The 7,429-nt window shown below is 51.6% G+C and overlaps 1 pseudogene; it reads right to left on the bottom strand.

The window, feature by feature from the left end:
• Positions 1-5,009: 5,009 nt before the first annotated feature.
• Positions 5,010-5,773, bottom strand: LOC125154147 (40S ribosomal protein S2-like; annotated as a pseudogene).
• Between the last annotated feature and the right edge of the window lie 1,656 nt (positions 5,774-7,429).

Raw genomic sequence — 7,429 nt, forward strand, 5'->3', positions numbered from 1 at the left:
CAGATGCTGGCAGGCCCCCCAGGACTTGTCTTGGGGGCAGAGTTGTCTGGCCGCCCAGGCTCACTTTCTTCCTAGATGTCACACCTCCCACCACCAGGGGCCCCCTGTCTGATGGCTGTGCAGCACTGTGGTGTTCTGGGACCCCTGTGGGGCTGCCCGGCCCCTGTGGAGCTCTGGTACCCACCTGCACAGGTGTGTGTGCCTCGCAGGTGCCCCTGGCCTAGATGCCCCTGCAGCATCGGCTTCTGGGGACCCGGCCTGTGATGGGCGAGGGGTGTATGTTGGGCGTCCAACACCACGAGAGCTCCAGGCCTCCCAGAGGGGCTGGGGCGTGAGGCGTACCGACAGAAAGAAGCCACCCAGGAATGAAAACGTCAAAGCCATTTGACACAAAGGCGCGGAAACTGCTGAGATGGCGTTTGGTTAGGGCTCCTTCCTGAGGCGGTTACGCACATCAGGCAGTATATTTTCCCAGCCACGCTGCCCCCGACAAGATGGAGTGTGTTCGTGACACACAGAATTTTCCAATAAAGATTTCATTGTCTCGTTCCCCTGTGAGAAGTGAGAAGTGAACTTGATATCTCTCTGTTCAACCTTCATCAATAAAAAATTTTTCTGGTTGGGTTATTCCTGTTGATTCTTAATGAAGTGGCGTTTTATGAGGTGCCATTCAGTTCCAAACTTCAGAAAGAGTCAAGGATATATGGCCTGGCAGAGTGGATGCATTAAACATTGAAATGTATATTAATGGCTGTGTGCATACATAACGCGGTGAAATAAATACACAGTTATCGGGGATTTAATACACCTCATCCAGAAAAGGATATATCACGCATTAAAACATAATTACTGGCTGGAAATGGAAATAGATCACCTGCTAAACCAGATTCATCAAGCTGACTCCCATATATCACCCGCTGAGCCAGATATAGCACCTATTGAGTCTGACATATCACCGCCTCGCCCAGACACGCAGCAACTGATTTAGATCCATAGCACTAATACACTAAATCGGTGACCACCCCTTGACTGAAATATATTGTCACTTAGTGAAAAATATCTTTGTGACGGAGCACGTTGACTGAAAATTGCATCCGCTATACGGTCTGGTAAACTCAGCCGGGCTGCCTGGCACAGGCAGTAACTGAGGGTGGGCCTGGGGCCCCGGCGGGGAGGCTGGTCATGCTGGGGGAGGGGGCAGTTCGCCATCTGTGACTCAGCCAGTGATGGAGGCCAGCACGAGCCGAGGGCCCCGCCCCGAGCAGGGGTCTCTGGGGACGAAGGAGGAGGCAGCTCCAGGGACAGGCTCGCTCCCTGCGGGCAGGAGGCTGGCTGAAGTGGGGGAGCGAGTGTCACTGCGGATTTTCTTTATCAGTTCAGCTTATTGGGGGCCCTTGGGTGGCTCAGTCGGTTAAGCGTCTGACTTCGGCTTAGGTCATGATCTCATAGTTCATGAGTTCGAGCCCCGCGTCTGGCTCTGTGTTTGGAACCTGCTTCGAATTCTGTGCCTCCCTCTCTCTCTCTGCCCCTCCCCAACTCGCACTCTGTCTCTCGAAAATAAATAAACATTAAAAAAAATTTTGGGGCGCCTGGGTGGCGCAGTCGGTTAAGCGTCCGACTTCAGCCAGGTCACGATCTCGCGGTCCGTGAGTTCGAGCCCCGCGTCGGGCTCTGGGCTGATGGCTCAGAGCCTGGAGCCTGTTTCCGATTCTGTGTCTCCCTCTCTCTCTACCCCTCCCCCGTTCAGGCTCTGTCTCTCTCTGTCCCAAAAATAAATAAACGTTGAAAAAAAATTAAAAAAAAAATTAAATTCAGCTTATGTTACGCCCTTAATCTCCAAACACCATTTTGTGTGTGGGGTATATGTGTGTGTGTGTGTGGGGGGGGTGGTGGAAAACCCTTTCTAGGTACTTTTTACATTTATTTAAATTCAAGTTAGTTAGCATACAGCATAGTACTGGTTTCAGGAGTAGAAGCCAGAGATTCATCCCTTACATATGACACCCAGTGCTCATGTGTCCAGCATGTGTCCTCCTCAGTGCTCGTCACCCGTTTAGCCCATCCCCCAACCCCATCCCCTGCAGCAACCCTCAGTCTGTTCTCTGTATTTAAGGGTCTCTTATGGTTTGCCTCCCTGTCTGTTTTTATCTTATTTTATTTTTCCTTCTCTTCTCCTGTGTTCATCTGTTTTTGTTTCTTAAATTCCATATAAGTGAAATCATGTATCTGTCTTTCTCTGACTGATTTCACTTAGCATAATACATTCTAGTTCCATCCACGTTGTGGCAAATGGTAAGATTTCATTCTTCTTGATCACTGAGTAGTATTCCATCGTATGTACACACATCTTCTCTATCCATTCATCATCCATCGATGGACACTTGGGCTCTTTCCATCCTTTGGCTCTTGTCGATAGTGCTGCTAGAAACATGGGGGTGCGTGTGTCCTTTGAAACAGCACACCTGTATCCCGTGGATAAATGCCTAGCAGTGCAATTGCTGGGCCGTAGGGTCGTTCAATTTTTAATCTTTTGAGGAACCTCATATTAGGCATTTCCTTAGAATATCTCCTTAAAGATCTTCCTTCTCCTAGACCACTTCTGGTGTTCACCTCTTAGCCAGTTTAACTCCCAGGGGGTCCGCATGCGCATGCGCGTCCCCCGGGTGGGGTCCTGGATGGGGTCCGCTCCAGGCTGCAGACCTGTGCACCCCTGCTCAGCCTGGCTGGGGGCTGGGGATCCTGGAGGCGACAGGGAGAGGGGACTGTGGAAATCAGCTGGCCGGGCCTGTGTTTTAGGTGAGGACCCCGCTCTGCAGACAGCAGTGACACAGCCTTGGTCCCACTCTCTGTGAGGCCAGGCTGTCTGAGTCTCAGGCTGCGGGAGGGCTCGCGTCTCCACAGGCATCGTCTGAGCCTCAGGCGGCGGCGGTGACCCAACGTGGTGCGGAGCGCGATTCCGGGACTGCATGATGAGCACCTTTGGGTTTGTGGGAAACCACTGAACTGTCACGTGTCGCACCCCCACCAGCACAGAATGGCCGCGATCGCCGTTGCCCTGCATGCTCCCAGCGTCTGGTGCCTCACTGTTCCGGATTGTGCTATTCTACTAGGTGCCTGGTGGGATTCTGTAATTGCCAAGGGCAGTTTTTAAGACCTCTAGATGAGGCTCTCCTTCTGATCCTTCCCCCTCTTTCCTTGCACCCCATCCCACCCCCCAGGCCACGTTCCTTCTACCCACACAGTCCACTGGCCCCGAGATTCTGCATCAGACTGGCCGCCGTGAGAAGCGCCTTGTGCTCCAGGCAGCCACCCCCACCCCCTGGACCCTCCGACCATGCAGTCGCTTCAGGCCTGTTAGACCAGAGGTACTCAGTTTACTCAACTCACAAAACATGTAATTGACTAAGAGCCCTGGAATTCTCTATGTATTTCCATTCTGGAAATACCACTCTCGTATTTGTTCACCCTGAATTTTGTTGCTAAAGACCCAAATTTATTTTATTTTTATTAAAAATTTTTAAAAAGTTTATTCATTCTGAGAGCGAGAACAAGAGAGAGAGAGAGAGAAAGCACAAGTAGGAGAGGGGCAGAGAGAGAGAGAGAGAGAGAGAGAGAGAGAGAATCCCAAGCAGGTTCTGCTCTATCAGCATAGAGTCCGACGCGGGCTTGAACCCACGAACCACAAGATCATGACCTGAGCCGAGATCGAGAGACACTTAACCAACTGAGCCACCCAGGAGCCCCCCAAATTAATTTTAAACTAGAATTCCTAGATCTCTCCATCTGTTTCCTCACCTGTACAAAGGGCCTATTGGACCCTGTTCATCCTATAGGATGAATTTCTACAGTCTGACCAAAATGATTAAAAGAAAAAATTGAGGAAGTCTGGCAGAGTCTTGGCAGTCATAGGGTGATGGGTGTCTGCACGAGGCAGGCTGGAGGTGCCTTCTGCTGTCTGGGAGCTGGCTCTCTAAACTGCTCTTGCTTTTTGATTTCTTCCCATGTTTCTCTTCTTTTTTTTTTTTTTATTTTTTTTTTTCAACGTTTATTTATTTTTGGGACAGCGAGAGACAGAGCATGAACAGGGGAGGGGCAGAGAGAGAGGGAGACACAGAATCGGAAACAGGCTCCAGGCTCTGAGCCATCAGCCCAGAGCCCGACGCGGGACTCGAACTCACGGACCACGAGATCGTGACCTGGCTGAAGTCGGACGCTTAACCGACTATGCCACCCAGGCGTCCCTTCCCATGTTTCTCTTCTGAACCTACAAGGTCTCTAAAACCTCCTGGTGACTTACTCTCAAGCCCACAGAGGCTCCCCCTGCAGCAGCCGAGGAGGCCCAGGTTAGAAGAGGGGACAGAGAAGATGCCCCATCATACACCTGCTGCTGGTACACTGGGGTCTTACAAGGGACCCTTCAGCAATTCAGTCCTCACAAAGGGCTCCCCTGCCATCGGAGGGGACAAGGCAGTCCCAGCCCACCTACAACGTGCCCAGCAGTTCTGAAAATGAAACTGTGCATGTGGTGACCTGGCAGGGGCGCGAAGGGGGGTCAGGTGGAGAAAACTTGTTAAAAATTCACCTTCTGGCGTTCCACCTCCAGGGGCTTGGATTCTGTAGGCCCGGGATGGGGCCCCGCAATCTGTATTTTTAATAAGTCCTTGCTGTGGATTGAATTGTGTTCCTTCCAAATTCGTATGTTGAAGCCCTAACCCCCCAGGTTGTGACTGTTTGCAGACGGGGCCTTTACAGAAGCAGTCAAGGATAAATGAGATAAAAAGGTGGAAACCTGATCTGATAGGATTAGTGTCCACAGGAGGCCACAGGGTGGCTGTCTACACACCAGGAGGAGAGCTCTCCCCAGAAACCAAGTCAGCCGGCACCTTGATCTGGGACTCTGAGCCTCCAGGACTGTGAGAAAATCAATTACTGCTTTTCTTTAAACAGGCTTTAATTTACTTTATTTTTCTTGTACAAAACTGTGTGGTGGCTGGAGTCTGGTGTGGGTCTTACAAGACAGTGAATTCCTGATAGGGAGACTTGGGGAACTTGGTCTCTCCCCAGAGGTCGGAGGTGAGATAGCCATACGCCTTGGAAATGGCATCAAAGTGGCCTTGGTGAAGTTGCCCCAGGTGGGGTGCAGTCCCTGGCCGAGGGGCAGCCGTCGTCAGCACCGGCCTTTGTCAGTAGCTTCTTGGGCACAGGGGCTGAGATGATGCCAGTGCCTCTGGGGGCAGGGATGAGGCACACCAGCGCAGAGCCACGGTGGCCGGTCACCTTTGGTGGCACAATGTGAGGCTTGCTGGTCCGGTTACCCCAGTAGCCTCGCAGTACTGGACAGTGGGCAGCTTAGTCAGGGTGATGGCCCCACGGACGGCAGTGGCTACCTCCTCGGAGCACTTAACACCCAGACCGACATATCCAACATATCCATGGTCATCTCTGATGGCAACAAGTGCCCTGAACCTGGTCCTGTGGCCAGCCTGGGTCTGCTTTTGCACAGGCGTAATCTCTGAAACCTCGTCTTTGAGGGACAAATCAATGATCTCAGATTCCCTGATGGGCAGGGAGAAGACAAGATCTCCTCCAGGGACTTGATCTTCCCGTCCTTGACCAGGTGGCCCCGCTTGGTGGCGGGGATCCCCTTCTTGCCCTCCGCCTTGCCTCTGTGAGCTGTGTGGCCTTGGCCTTGGCCACAACCATCACCATGAGCATGACCACAGCCCCAGATGCTGCCGCCAAAGCCTCTCGGAAGCTCCTGCAGCACCAGCATCGTCTGCTGTTTGCTCTTTTCTTGGAGAAGAGGCCAGTTTCTGACATTTAAACCACCTTGTTCGTGGTATTCTTTTATGGCAGCCAGAGCAGACTAATGCCGCTCTACAAGTGATTCTGATGCAGGGTCGTTTCACAGACAAAGAAACAAAGACGTCATAGTTGGGTATGTTGTCAGAATCCATATTTGAACCTTGGTCTGTGGGGTTCTATTGCCACTGAGTCATCCTGCCCTTTGTTGAACTGGCACTGGACTTGCCTTTATAACTAGAGGTCACAGGAAGTGAGGGACGTGCCCTGTGCCCACAGGTGCATGGGGCCATGTGCATCTTCTGCACCTGCTGTTTCACATCAGCCTCGCGTCATTTTCCACGGTTGTCTTGTGCAATAGGTCCTATTACTTCTAACAGGTTAGCACACTGAGGGGCAGAGAAGGAAGGGTCGCCCAACTAGAAAATGGCGGGGTCAGGATGATTTGGACCCAAGACAGTCTTACCCTTTTCATCACGTTGGGAGACTCCGTAACGGCTCTTCCCCTGTGATTTTGTGGTAGGAGCCCAGGGCACGTGTGGGCACACAGTGGCTTGTCTTTTCTGAAGCTCCCAGGCTCATCCGGAGGTGACATCCCTGAATTTACTGGATCCCTTTCCTGGGTCTCCTTCCTCATTTCCTTCCGGCTTCAGAGACCAGAAAGTAGTGTCATCCCAGGGCCTTGGGTTTGGTCATATTTTACCAAGGCTGCTCCTTAGATCTTCCTCTCTGCCTGTTAGATTGTTCTTTTACCTTAAGATGGAGAGCCCATTCCGGGAAGGTCCATATATTTTTTTCCAATTGATTTCTTGTCAAGACTAACAAGATCAATCAAATCATATGGCCAATAAAACTGATTTAGCACTCATAAAGCCCCATGACATCTCATATGCGCTGAGAATGAATGACGTGGAGGCAAAGCTGCTCGGTGCCTCTTCCCTCTGGGTCACAGGAGGATGGCATATCCACGTGCCCACCTTCCAGGACTCTCTTCCCACACAGCACACAGGTGCCAGGGATGGCCCAAGGCGGGGAGGGCCTTACTGTGCTGGTAGGAAGCAAAGCTACAAAGAGGGCAGCAGGGTAGATTTTACCCATAAACTAACAGGAGGTGGTGTTAGAGGAAATATCTGAAATGTTTGGGAGAAAAGATAATTGGGAAAATCAATAGTTTCCGTTTTGACCTTGTGCTGGGACTTCTGTGGCTTACTCCCTTCCACTGTCTCACAAAGAGCACTGCTTACAGAGCCGTGATTGAACCACGTGACCCCGTCCTCCTTGGCCGTGGCTGCTTGGTCAAGCCTGGGTACTGTTTTGAGAGAGGTCCAAAGAATCCTCCCTTCAGAATTTGAAAGCGGGCACTTAGAGACTGAGCAAAGAGTCGAGGGACAGACAAGAAGCCAACACTTGTAAGGTCGCTCGTCCCAGAGGTGGTGAGGCATGAAGCTGGAGGTTCACAGAACCCTTTTCTTGAGATCTCTGGAGGGGCCCCGGCCCCATGTCTTCCGCTTCTCTTGGGATCCCTGAAGCCTAGTACCCTGTAATAAATCCTCCTTTCCTGGAGACAGCTGTGTGGATTTATATTTCGGACAACCAGAGTATATCCCGATTGGAACCTATCTTTGTG

The sequence above is a fragment of the Prionailurus viverrinus genome, chromosome A2, assembly GCF_022837055.1.
Source record: "Prionailurus viverrinus isolate Anna chromosome A2, UM_Priviv_1.0, whole genome shotgun sequence".
NCBI lineage: Eukaryota > Metazoa > Chordata > Mammalia > Carnivora > Felidae > Prionailurus > Prionailurus viverrinus.